Source organism: Bos indicus x Bos taurus, chromosome 1, assembly GCF_003369695.1.
Source record: "Bos indicus x Bos taurus breed Angus x Brahman F1 hybrid chromosome 1, Bos_hybrid_MaternalHap_v2.0, whole genome shotgun sequence".
NCBI classification, from domain to species: domain Eukaryota; kingdom Metazoa; phylum Chordata; class Mammalia; order Artiodactyla; family Bovidae; genus Bos; species Bos indicus x Bos taurus.
The window spans coordinates 135926328-135941114 of NC_040076.1; positions in this window are offsets into that span (position 1 = coordinate 135926328).

Here is a 14787-nt window from a genome sequence, read left to right on the forward strand (position 1 = left end):
TCTCAAAAAGCTAGAGCTACCATATGACCTACCTATGATTCTATATATGTGAAAAAGCCAAAAACATCAATTCCAAAAGGCAAATGCACCCCAATGTTTAGAGCATCATTATTTACAATAGCCAAGACATGGAAATAACCTAAGTGTCCATCAGTAGATGAATGGATGAAGAAAATATGGTATATATACAATGGAATATAATTCAGCCATGAAAAGGAATGAAATTTTGCAGTTTGAAGCAACATGGTTGGACTTGGAGGGCATTATGCTAAGTGAAATAAATCAGAGAAAGATAAATATTGTATGATATCACTTATATGTGGAGTCCACTCCATGGATCACAACCTTGTGGTGACAAAGGGGTTGATTAACTCAATGAAGCTATGAGCCATGTGTGCAGGGACACACAAGGCTGATGGGTCATAGTGAAGAGTTCTGATCAATCATGGTCCACTGGATGAGGAAATGGCAAACCACTCCAGGATTCTTGCTGCAAGAACCCCATGAACAGTAGGAATAGGCAAAAAGTTATGACACCAGAAGATGAGCCCCCTCAAAGAGAGAAAGTGTCCAATATGCTACTGGGGAAGAGTGCAGGGAAATTACTAATAGTTCCTAAAAGAGAGGAATGTCTGGGCCAAAGTGGAAATGATGCTCAGTTGTGGATATGTCTGGTGGTGAAAGGGAAGCCTGCTGCTGTAAAGAACAATATTGCATAGGAACCTGGAATGTTAGGTCCGTGAATCAAGGTAAACTGGACATGGTCACGCAGGAGATGGCAAGATTGAACCTCAACATCTTAGGAATCAATGAACTAAAATGGATGGGAATGGGTGAATTTAGCTCAGATGACCATTATATCTACTACTGAGGGCAAGAATCCCTTAAAAGAAATTGAATAGCCCTCATAGTCAACAAAAGAGTCCAAAATGCAGTACTTGGGTGAAATCTCAAAAACGACAGGAGGATCTTGGTTTGTTTCCAAGGAAGACATTCAACATCATAGTAATCCAAGTCTATGCTCCAACCACTAATGCCAAGGAAGCTGAAGTAGACTGGTTCTATGAAGACTTGTGACACCTTCTAGAACTAATACCAAAAAAAAAAAAAAAAAGATGTCCTTTTCATCATAGGGAATTGTAATACAAAAATAGGAAGTCAAGACATACCCAGAAAACAGGCAAGTTTGTCTTGGAGTACAAAATGAATCAAGGCAAAAGTTAACAGAGTTTTGTCCCCAAAACATGCTGCTCATGGCAAACACCATTTTCAAAGACCCAAGAGATGACTATACACATGGACATCACCAGATGATCAATACTAACATCAGATAGATTATGTTCTTTGCAGCCAAAGATGGAGAAGCTCTATACAGTCAGTAAAAACAAGACCAGGAACTGACTGTGGCTCAGATCATCTGCTCCTTATTGCAAAATTCAGGCTCAAATGGAAGAAAGTGGGAAAAACCACTAGACCATTCAGGTAAGGCCTGAATCAAATACTTTATGATTACACAGTAGAGGTGACAAATAGATTCAAGGGATTAGATATGGTAAACAGAGTGCCTGAAGAACAAAGGACAGAGATTTGTAACATTGTACAGAAGATGGTGACCAAAACCATCCCCAAGAAAGAGAAATGCAAGAAGGCAAAATGGTTGTCTGAGGAGGCTTTACAAATAGCTGAGGAAAGAAGAGAAACAAAAGACAAGAGAAAAGAGAAAAGATATACCCAACTGAATGTAGATTTCCAAAGACTAGCAATGAGAGATAAGAAAACCTTCTTAAATAAGCAATGCAAAAAAAAAAAGAAGAAGAAGAAAACAATAGAATGAGAAAGACTAGAAATCTCATCAAGGAAATTGGAGATATCAAGGGAACATTTCATGCAAGGATGGGCACAATATAGGACGTAATTGTTAAGGACCTAACAGAACCAGAAGAAATTAAGGAGAGGTGGCAAGAGTACACAGAAGAACTATACAAAAGAGGTCTTAATGATCTGGTTAATCAGGATAGTGAGGTCAATCCCCTAGAGCCAGACATCCTGGAATGTGAAGTCAAGTGGGATTTAGGAAATGTTACTACAAACAAGATCAATGGAAGTGATGGGATTCCAGCTGAGTTATTTCAAATCCTAAAAGATGATGCTGTTAAAATGCTGCAAGGGGCTCACTCAGCAGTGGGCACAGGACTGGAAAAGGTCAGTTTTCACTTCAATCTCAAAGAAGAGAGAAGTTGCTCAGTCATGTCTGACTCTCTGTGATGCCATGGACTGTAGCCCACCAGGCTCCTCAAAAGTAATGCCAAAGAATGTTCAAACTACCATACAATTGGGCTCATTTCTCATGCTAGTAAGATTGTGCTCAAAATTCAGAGGTACATGAATTGAGAACTTCCAGATATACAAGCTGGATTTAGAAAAGGAGAGAAACTGGAGATCAACTTACCAACATTCACTGGAACATAGAGAAAACAGGGGAATTCCAGAAAAATGTCTACTTCTGCTTCATTGACTATGCTAAACTTTGACTGTGTGTATCACAACAAACTGGAAAATTCTTAAAGAGATGGGAATACTAGACCACGTTACCTGTCTCCTGAGAAACCTATATGTGGGTTGAGAAGCAACAGTTAGAACAGTACATGGAACAACTTACTTGTTCAAAATTGAAAAAGGAATATGACAAAGCTGTAAATTGTCACTCTGCTTATTTAACTTGTATGCAGAGTACATAAAGGGAAATGCCAGGCTGGATGAATCACAAGCAGGAATCAAGACTGATGGGAGAAATATCAACAACCTCAGATATGTAGATGATACCACTCTAATGGCAGAAAGCAAAGAGCAATGAAAGATCCTCTTTTTTTTTTTTTCTTTTTCTTTGTATGTTTATTTTTTTAATTTAATTTTATTTTTAAACTTTACATAATTGTATTAGTTTTGCCAAATATCAAAATGAATCCATCACATGTATACATGTGCTCCCCATCCTGAACCCTCCTCCCTCCCCATACCATCCCTCTGGTTCGTCCCAGTGCACTAGCCCCAAGCATCCAGTATCGTGCATTGAACCTGGACTGGCATCTCGTTTCATACATGATATTTTACATGTTTCAATGCCATTCTCCCAAATCTTCCCACCCTCTCCCTCTCCCACAGAGTCCATAAGACTGTTCCATACATCAGCGTCACTTTTGCTGTCTCGTACACAGGGTTATTGTTAGCATCTTTCTAAATTCCATATATATGCGTTATTATACTGTATTGGTGTTTTTCCTTCTGGCTTACTTCACTCTGTATAATAGGCTCCAGTTTCATCCACCTCATTAGAACTGATTCAAATGTATTCTTTTTAATGGCTGAGTAATTCTCCATTGTGTATATGTACCACAGCTTTCTTATCCATTCATCTGCTGATGGACATCTAGGTTGCTTCCATGTCCTGGCTATTATAAACAGTGCTGCGATGAACATTGGGGTACACGTGTCTCTTTCCCTTCTGGTTTCCTCAGTGTGTATGCCCAGCAGTGGGATTGCTGGATCATAAGGCAGTTCTATTTCCAGTTTTTTTTTTTTTTTTTGAGGCTGAAAAAGGAGAGGGAAAACGATGGCTTGAAACTCAACATTGAAAAAACTAAGCTCATGGCATCTGGTCCCATCACTTCATGTGAAATGGGGGAAAAAGTGGAAATGGTGACAGATTTTATTTTCTTGGGCTCTAAAATCACTGTGGAAGGTGACTGCAGCCATGAAATTACAAGTCGCTTGCTCATTGGAAGGAAAGCTATGACAAACCTAGACAGTGTATTTAAAAGCAAAGACATCACCTTGCTTACAAATTTGCATATAGTAAAAGCTAGGAGAAGGCAATGGCACCCCACTCCAGTACTCTTGCCTGGAAAATCCCATGGATGGAGGAGCCTGGTGGGCTACAGTCCATGGGGTCGCTGAGAGTCGGACACAACTGAGCGACTTCACTTTCACTTTTCACTCTTATGCATTGGAGAAGGAAATGGCAACCCACTCCAATGTTCTTGCCTTGAGAATCCCAGGGACAGGGGAGCCTGGTGGGCTGCCATCTATGAGGTCACACAGAGTCGGACATGACTGAAGCGATTTAGCAGCAGCAGCAGCAGTCAAAGCTATGGTGTTTTCAGTAGTCATATATGAATGTGAGAGTTGTATCATAAAGAAGGCTGAATGCCAACGAACTGATGCTTTTGAATTGTGATGCTGGGAGAAAAATCTTGAGAGTCCCTTGGACAGCAAGGAGATCAAACCAGTCAATCCTAAAGGAAATTAACCCTGAATATTCATTGGAAGGACTGATGCTGAAGCTGAAGCTCCAATACTTTGGGCCACCGATGCAAAAAGCCAACTCACTGGAAAAGCCCCTGATGCTGGGAAGGATTGAAGGCAAAAGGTGAAGGGGGTGGCAGAGGATGGTTAGATAGCATCACTGACTCAGTGGACATGAATTTAAGCAAACTCTGGGAGACAGTGGACAGAGGAGCCTGGTGTGCTGCAGTTCATGGGACTTCAAGGAATTGGACACAACTTAGCAACTGAACAACAACAACATGTGGAATCTAAAAAATACCAGAAAATACTTGTGAATGTAACAAAAAAGAAACAGACTCAGATATAGATCACAAACTAGTGGTCACCCACAAGGAGGAGGTGGAAAGGCAGTGTAGGGACTGGGGAGGGGGAGATACAAACCACAGCTTGTAAGGTAGGTTCAAGGATGTATTGTACAGCACAGGGAATACAGCCAGTATTTTGTAATAACCATAAGTGAAAAATGTTAAAATTTGTATAAAAATTTAAAACAGAAGTCATGCAGTACTGCTTTTGCCTCGTTCTGTTGGTTATAACTGAGTCATGAGCTCACTCATATTTAAGGGTAGAGGATATGAACCTCATCTGAATGAGTGTCAACATGATCAACTGTAGAAAAGTATATGGGATAAGAAATATAGTTGCAGATGTTCTGGGAAAACACAGTCTGCCACAGCTGTTAAACTTATTCTTCACATTTTTGGGATGAGGACACCAAGTTCTAAGAACCTGGGAAGTGGCTTTCAAAGACCCTGCAGTCAGTTCTCAGAATGCTTAGAGAACCCAATTTTGCCATGGCTGCTGTAACAAATTCCACATACTGAATGGCTTTAAATAGCAATAATTTATTCTCTCACTCTTCCAGAGGCTAGGTTTCAGTTAGGGCCATGCTCTTTCCGACTGCTCTAGGAGAGGATTCTTTCTGACCTCTTCCTAGTTTCTGGCGGTTCTCAGAAATCTTCCTGGGGTTCCTCAACTTGTAGACCCTTCACTCCAATCTCTGCCTCATCCTCAGCTTGGCATCCTCGCTGTATATCTGCACAATGTCTTCCCTCTGTGCATGTCTAGCTCTGTGTCCAAATTTCCCCTTTTCACAAGGATGCCAATTATATTGGATTAAGTTGCACTGTAATGTCCTTACTTTAACCCTATTCCTTCTGCAAAGGAAGGAATCCTTCTGCTCCTTATTCCCAAGTAAGGTCACAGTAGGCAATGCAGGGGGTGGGGGGAACTGGTGGCAAGGGAGTAGTGCTTCCCAGCTGTCACTAGTGATAAAAAATCTGCCTGCCAGTGCAGGAGACTTAAAGACATGGGTTTGATACATGGGTTGGAAAGATTCCCTGGAGGAGGGAATGGCAACCCACTTCAGTATTCTTGCCTGGAGAATCCCATGGACAGAGGATGTAGTCCATTGGGTTGCAAAGAGTTGGACACGACTGAGAGATATTTACTTTTTACTTTTCAGGAGGAGTTTAGGTCATCGACATATATTTTGGGGAAAGTGAAGTCGCTCAGTCGTGCCTGACTCTTTGTGACCCCATGGATAGTAGCCTGCACCAGGCTCCTCCGTCCATGGGATTTTCAAGGCAAGAAGTACTGGGGTGGGTTGCCATTTCCTCCTCCAGGGAATCTTCACAACCCAGGGATCGAACCCAGGTCTCTCACATTGTAGACAGACGCTTACCATCTGAGCCACCAGGGAAGTTTTTATTTTGGGGAGGAGGGGACACAATTCAACCCAGAGCACCATCTTTTATGAAATCCATGGGAAGAGAACTTAGAGACTTACTCTAAGGTAAACTTAGAAGCACATACAACAGCCATGCTGAGGGAATTTCCCTGGCCAGCAAGCCTGGGCCAAAGTGCTGAAGGTGTTCTAAGAGAAAAATGGACTGGGATTGTTGAAACACATTGAAAATGTTTATGTTATAAACATTGTCATGACAAACATAAATGGGGATCAGTGGGTGCTATCAGAAAGGATCTCAGTGACTTCACAGAGATTAGATGCTGGAGACTTCACAGAGATTAGATTCCCCCTCTCTCATGTCTGAAGGGTGATGATTAAACTTCATAAGCAATTTGGGCCCCAGTACCTGACACAATGAAAGTGAAAGAGGAGAGTGAAAAAGTTGGCTTAAAGCTCAACATTCAGAAAACGAAGATCATGGCAACCCGTCCCATCACTTCATGGCAAATAGATGGAGAAACAGTGGAAACAGTGGCTGACTTTATTTTTCTGGGCTCCAAAATCACTGCAGATGGTGACTGCAGCCATGAAATTAAAAGACGCTTATTCCTTGGAAGGAAAGTTATGACCAACCTAGACAGCATATTAAAAAGCAGAGACATTACTTTGCCAACAAAGGTCCATTTAGTCAAGGCTATGGTTTTTCCAGTGGTCATGTATGGATGTGAGAGTTGGACTATAAAGAAAGCTGAGCACAGAAGAATTGATGCTTTTGAACTGTGGTGTTGGAGAAGACTCTTGAGAGTCCCTTGGACTGCAAGGAGATCCAACCAGTCCATCCTAAAGGAGATCAGTCCTGGGTGTTTATTGGAAGGACTGATGTTGAAACTGAAACTCCAATACTTTGGCCACCTGATGTGAAGAGCTGACTCATTGGAAAAGACCCTGATGCTGGGAAAGGTTGAGGGCAGGAGGAGAAGGGGATGACAGAGGATGAGATGGTTGGATGGCATTACCAACTCGATGGACATGGGTTTGGGTGGACTCCAGGAGTTGGTAATGGACAAGGAGGCCTGGCGTGCTGCAGTCCATGGGGTTGCAAAGAGTCGGACACAACTGAGCAACTGAACTTAAGTGAAACTGATACAATCCACTGAAAAACAGAGGTGGCTTGTAGAGGAGATGAATAGCTGAACAGAAAAGCTATTCTTTCAACCCTGGCTTGTTTTATTTTTTAATTTTTTAATATAAATTTATTTATTTTAATTGGAAGCTAATTGCAATATTGTATTGGTTTTGCCATACATTGACATGAATCCACCACAGGTGTACATGTGTTCCCCATCCTGAACCCCCCTCCCACCTCCCTCCCAATCCCATCCCTCTGGGTGGTCTCAGTGCACCAGCCCCGAGCATCATGCATCAAACCTGGACTGGCGATTCATTTCACATATGATAATATACATGTTTCAATGCCATTCTCCCAAATCATCCCACCCTTACCCTCTCTCACAGAGGCCAAAAGACTGCTCTGTACATCTGTGTCTCTTTTGCTGTCTTGCATACAGGGTTATTGTTACCATCTTTCTAAATTCCATATATATGTGTTATTTTACTGTATTGGTGTTTTTCTTTCTGGCTTGCTTCATTTTGTATAATAGGCTCCAGTTTCATCCACTTCGTTAGAACTGATTCAAATGTATTCTTTTTAATGGCTGAGTAATACTCCATTGTGTATATGTAGCACAGCTTTCTTATCCATTTGTCTGCTGATGGACATCTAGGTTGTTTCCATGTCCTGGCTATTATAAACAGTGCTGCGATGAACATTGGGGTACATGTGTCTGTTTCAGTTCTGGTTTCCTCGGTGTGTATGCCCAGCAGTGGGATATGAACCCTGGCTTTGAAACGGGGCAGAACCCTATGGTTCTGAACTCGCCCTTCACCACCATATCTTCTGCCTGTCTTTTGTCTGTGCAAAAAACTTTAATAAAAGAATAAGTTTAATCAGAGAAGCAAGAAATGTAGAAACAAAGAACAGGAGACTAAATAATAATACACTCATGAAGCATAGGTAAGGACCTTTAGTTCTTTCTCAAGGGCTACAGATAATATTCTGAGCCACATTCTGCGAGCTGTCTTATAGCTACTAAAACCCCAGGTGGAGAAATTAACAACAAGATGACCAGACTGTACCCAGGACATGAGCTGCCACAATTCTGAGAATTCACCTCTAAGAAATGGGAAAAAATGGACCCTGGAACTGATGATTAACTGTACATAAAACAATCAAGATGATGCTGGTCAGACCACCGATGATCAATGTGAAGAAGACTGTCAGAGATGACTGTGCTGTTTCTACATGTAGTCCCCTGCCTCTCACTTACGTCTATGAAAGCTCTTGCCCCACTGATTGCTAGTTGGGGAAAATCTGCCTTTGGCCAGATGTCCACCACCCTCTCCCTCCAGTTGCCAGCATCTGAAATAAAGCAAATTTTTCTTTCTACCAACATGGTCTGTTTATTGGCTTTTGAGCAGTAAGTATCCAGACCCCACACACTCTTTTGGTAATAGCTTCAAATCATGAAAGGTAGCTTTCCCTTCCACCAAAACAGTGTTGTGAAGCAGATGATTCAGGCAGAGATAGAAGAGACTGTGGACTTCTGCAAAGCTAGATGGAGCCCTAGATTGGAGGAAAACTATATTCTACCTTATCTACCAGTGTCCTTTCCTCCAGAATTTAGGGGAATACAAAGCATTTTACATTGTTTACCAATAACAGCATCAGAAAAAAACAAGAATTGTTACTACTTATTGAGGGGCAGTTTATCTAGGCCATCTATAGCTTTGCTACAGTTTTTTGCTTATATCCCTGGCAATTCCATTATTGTTTCCTAGCACACTGACGTCTGGTAGAGTTTTGCCCCTAAAACTGCATCCTTTTGTTGGCTGGCTGCCCCCAGTTTGCTATAACTGACTTTTCGGGCCACAGTGGGAACTGAAAGTGCTTTGGAATTTACACTCCCTTGGGTATCCTTTATCTAATGGCACAGATATGGTAGTGTATGGGGGCTTCCCGGGTGGTGCCAGTGGTAAAGCACCCACCTGCCAATGCAGGAGATGTAAGGGATGTGGGTTCGATCCCTGGGTCGGGAAGATCCCCTGTAGGAGGGCACAGCAATCCACTTCAGCATTCTTCCCTGGAGAATCCCATGGACATAGGAGCCTGGTGGGCTGTAGTCCATAGGGTCACAAAGAGTTGGACACAACTGAAGCGACTTAGCACACACATGGTAGTGTATAGCAAAGGGGTATAGATTCCCTGGGCGTCCCTGGTGGCTCAGCAGTAAAAATCTGCCTGCTCAGGCAGGAGACAAGTGTTCGATCCCTGGGTTGAGGAGATCCCCTGGAGAAAGAAATGGTAACCCACTCGAGTATTTTTATTTTGGAAATCCCATGAACAGAGTAACATGGTGGGCTACAGTTCATGGGTTCAAAAAGCAGTCAGACATGACTTAGCGACTAAACAACAGCAAATAAATTCCCTGCTTCTCCCCCTCCTCTGACTCAATACCTACACTCTCCTGTAAAGAAACTGTGGGACTGAGTCAAAATTGCTCTCAGTGATACATGATAACTCACTCTTATGTGGCCCCCTTCTCCTACCTGTCTCAATTTCCCACTTCTGTGTGTGTGTGTGTGTGTTAAGCCACTCAGTTGTGTCTGAATCTTTGCAGCCCCATGAACTGTAGCCCGCCAGGTTCCTCTTTCATGGGATTCTCCAAGCAAGAATACTGGAGTGCGTTGTTATGCCCTCCTCCAGGGGATCTACCTGACCCGTGGATTGAACCCACGTCTCTTGTGACTCCTGCATTGGTATGTGGATTCTGTACTACTAATGCCACCTGGGAAGCCCTCCCATTTCTCTACTGCTAGTTTTTACTGATATTAATTCCTAGTAAATGATTTTCACATTCTAATTTCAAGATTAGTTTCAGGGGTCCAGTCTAAGACACCATCTTATCTAACCTTCACAACCACTTCTCCAAGGCAGGGAGGACAACTATGGAAACTCTGGCTTTGAAAGGACTGCCCCCAATCACATCATAATTGTACTTGTCTTCCCTGGTGGCTGAGATGGTAAAGAATCTGCCTGCAGTTCAGGAGATCCAGATTCAATCCCTGGATTGAAAAAATCCCCTGGAGAAGGCAATGACTACCACCCCAGTATTCTTGCCTAGAGAATTTCATGAACAGAGGAGCTTAGCAGACTACAGTCCATGGGTTTGCAAACAGTTGGACACGACTGAGTGACTAACACTACTAACTACCTAACTCAACTTTCAAACCAGTCTTCTCTCTGCTATATTATATTGCCTCAAAGAAACAACTTGTCTTATTTCTTTTTCACCTCTTAATTGCCTTTGGATTTCCTGAATTGCTTCACTTAGAAGAAATACACTGAATTTTTTCAACTAAAGTAAAGAATTGATATTCCTATTATTTTCTCTTGCTATGTTTTCCAAGTCTAGGTTTTTATCAAAGCAGTGAATGAGGTGAAGACAGTCTACTTCATGTTCCCTTCTCCTGAGATACTGTAATAGACTAAAGATAGACCTAACTTATTTGACAGTCCTTCCACTGAAGGCTGGAGTCTGTATACCCTCCCTTTGAATCAGGGCTGACCCATGACTGTGTGACAAATGTGTGTACTGTGTGCTAAGACAAATGTGATCTGCGACTAGATTTTTTAAAGGGCTGGCAGCTTTTGCCTGGATCTTTTGAAGTCCTGAGCTGTCATATAAGAAATTCCACTACGCTGAGAATGCTGGCCCTTGACAAAGCCCAGGCTAGCCACAAGGAGAGGTCATGTGGAGACAGAGGTGTCCAATGAGGCAGCACCCTTTTGAGTTGTCCTGGTTGAATCTTCAGACATAAAGGAGCAGAGATGATCCATCCATCCCTCCTGTGCTTTGTCTGAATTTTTGATCCACAAAATCCATGGTCATAAAAAGTGGTTTTTATACAATGAAGTTTTAGAGTATTTTGGTCATGCATAAATAGATAACTTGAACAGCCAGACACATCCGATGGTGCAGAAAACATCTGTATTAGCACAGAGGAACTAGTCTACCCTCTATCTAGCACCCACCATATCATTCCACCTGCTTTTCAAACTTTCTCACCCTAGTCTTGGAGCTGGGAACAGTTGAACTCTTCTTTGAACATCACTCAGTCATAGCCACCTTTAAGTTCTAACTGGACACCTGATCCAGGGCAGGGAGGACTATCATTAGGGATCAGTCTTGGGTTAACAAAATAACTTGGGGACCAGTTTCCCCCCAGCACATCTAAACTTCTGCCTTTTAACTCTTGGTTACCTTATAAATTATTCGAGCTGCTACTGGGCCCCAAACCTTACTAACCTGGGCATAGTTAGATTGCATGTTCTTATTTGTATGAAAAGCACTGCTTAAGCATTTGGTTCTGTTTTAACTTTGTTACTTTGCCACTGTGGGCAAGTCACAATCTCTCTGAGTTTCATTGCTTCATTTTCATTCTTCTAAAATGAGATGATTGTCTTGTGAAGCGTTTCTTTTGCCCTCCTTAGGGGAATAATTTGTTTGTATGATGGGATTTCTGTGGAGGTGGCACTAGTGATAAAGAATCCCCCTGTCAATGTAGGAGATGAAAGAAACGCAGGTTTGATTCCAGGGTTGAGAAGATACCCTGGGATAGGAAGTGACAACCCACTCCAGTATTCTTGCCTGGAAAATTTCATGGACAAAGGAGCCTGGCAGGCTATAGTGTGTGGGTCACAAAGAGTTGGACACAACTGAGGAACTGAGTATAGGCACGTGGCGGAGTTTCTGCAGCACTTTGTACACAGTCATTTTGTAAATATCACTTATATTACACACATATTTTATTCACGCTATACAGAGCCAGTGCCATGGCAGAAAGCACTGTGTAGGTTATAAGTTTCCAAAATCAGACCTGGGTTTGCCATTTACTAGCTATGCGACCTTGAACAAAGTATTGCCTCTCAAATCCTATTTTAACTTACATGCCTACCTCATACACTTGTATTGAGGATCGAGGTAAATAGTGAAACAATGAGTAGCTAAATAAACATTCAAAAATTGCTGCTATCATTATGATGAAAACCTTTCCTTTACAAACAATTCATGATGCTATTTACTTCGTGTACATTTTAAATGGTTTGAAACAAAAATTATTACTCTAAAAACAGACAGTTTAAAGAATGCTCTGAATTAAGGATTTCAGAGTCAAAGGGAAAGTTTGCTTTTTTTCCATATCACAGGCAAAAGCACAGTCCATATGTATGCCTGCTCCACTGATTCCCAGTCTGCCAAAGAAGACAAACATATTTCATGTAGACCCAGCAGGTCTCCCATCTTTAGTCTGAAGTCATCTTAGTTGCCCTCTAAAGCTTTTGAAAAGAGAAGGGAAAAAGAGAAGAAAGTCTCAGCAGTGTCCACGGTCCATTCAATAAACCAGAGCAGTATTAAACCACTTTCATCTTACGAACCCTATGTGTGTCAGTCAGCAAAACAGTGGTCCTGTGTCATCACCCGGAGACGGAAGAACCTGGACAGAGGGGCTCTGAGGAAGCTGACCAGCACAAATGGCCTTGGGGCATGAGCTCGAGTTTAGCTTTGAATCTGTTCAGCACTTAACTTGATGTCCGGGACTGCTGAGGAGCATCTGTCCCTGCTACTCACTTTCTCCAGGGCTGCGGCTGGAGATCGGGTGTCAGTGTCCAAGTCTCACTCCCCCTCACGTCAAATTCCCATCGCTCAGGACAATACCAAGACAGCACACAATCAATGTGTATTGACTGAATGAATAATTAAATGAATTAATGTGTAGATTATTTCAACTGAGTTTTTTTGTTCCACCACTTTCATTGACTTCCACTTCTGACTTTGTTATTTGGCACTTCTTAAATTTGGTCTGGAAAGTAGGGAGAAAATACAGTTTATAAAGCCCTATCATCTACTCATTGAACACCCAGTTACTTTATTCTCCCAGCACCTCCATTTTATGATGAAAAAGGGAAGTTCAGAAAAATTAGCTCGTCTAAGCACCCGCAGATAATGGATGGCAATTTCAAGATTCAAACTCCAATTTTCTGACTTAAAAGTCTATGATCTCACTATTATATTCCTTGACATTTCTCAGAATTGGAGGAAATTGCTTGTTGGTATAAAAGAAAAAAAGGTGGGATGTCTGACCCTTGACTTAAGTGATCTTTCTTATGAATGGTACCCACCATACTTTTGAAAGATGGGGAGTCTATTCCTGTTACAGATATTCTGGAATGGGGACAATCATTCACTTCATAAAACTTGACAGAGTAGCCTCCACATTCTTGCTGTTGTCTGAGAAAGATAAAGCATTATCCATGGCAACTTTCAAGGAGCTGCCTAGGAAAACTCCCTTGACCTCCCTTTTAAGGGAACTATTAAAAATGAATTTGCATAACATTGCTTTTTTTTTTTTTTTTTGCAGTAACAGTAGTAGAATCAGAAGAGCAGTGAGTACAAAAGGAGATGGATTTCATTTTAGACTTTTAAGTCACATCAGAGGAATATGCACAGATGCAGAGATGGCTATCATATGTGGAGGAATAGTTGGAAGGCTGAAATTCCTAAAAATAGTGTCAGATGCTGGTGACACACCCCTCTGTAAAGCCCAAGATTGCTGACCCACATGTTTCTCTGTGTCATTTTTCCTCAGAATCCTCCTTAAACAGACAGGCCAAAGCTTTCAGAGACCATAATCTAGCAGATTCATGGCTAGAAGGAGTTTTAAGGCTCCTTAGTTGAAAGATGCTTAATGTAAATCTGCAAAGAAGAGCACTTGAATGTCAGCAACTGTAACTGCTACAAAATCACTTTCCTTCTCACCTGAGAAGGTTAAATAATGTCTCAAGAAATATATGCAATATATGCTGGCATTAGGAGCAGTATGGGGACTCTCCATCCTGACTACATTTTCCCCCAAACAGACCTTACATTTTGGAAACAAGATATAAAGACTTGAAGCTTCTGGCTTTAACAAAAATTATACCAGAGTGAAAAAGTTCTCAAAAGTTCCATTTTCATATAGCTATTGACATGTCACTGCCTCTCTGCTTCCATTTTTCATGCCTAAATTTTTTACCCATCTAATACCTGGGGCAAGATTTAATTCTTATCTAACTCTACTTGGGATTATCAGAGAGAATTTAAGTGGACAATATATTTCTTAGATCTCAATGTGTACCTCCTTTTTCAAATGATTAGACAGGGAATTTTCAAAAATTTCTAAGGGGTAAGAGGATGTAGGCATCACATAGACCTTCCATCCCAGTCTTACTCAACCCTAGGAGTTCCAGACCACTCATGGTTACACATTAATGCTATTCCAAAGAGGACACCATGTTCTCAACTGGCATATCATTCACATGGATCCTGAGTATAATACATTTCACCTCAGTACCCACTTTTCCAAGCCATATACAGAGGAATGGTGATAAGATAGAGGAATAAAGGGGTTAAGCACCTGATTTTCACTGATGTGATCATGAGACCTCCCATTGTATTTTTGGAGTAAAGACATGCAGATTTCACAGTTAGACTTTCACATTCAGCTGGCCTTCAACCTCACTTCCATGCCTCGTGAAGGAAGCAGAGATGAGGAATATTGCATGCATTCATCCACCTCTTTCCTATAATTGAGAATCA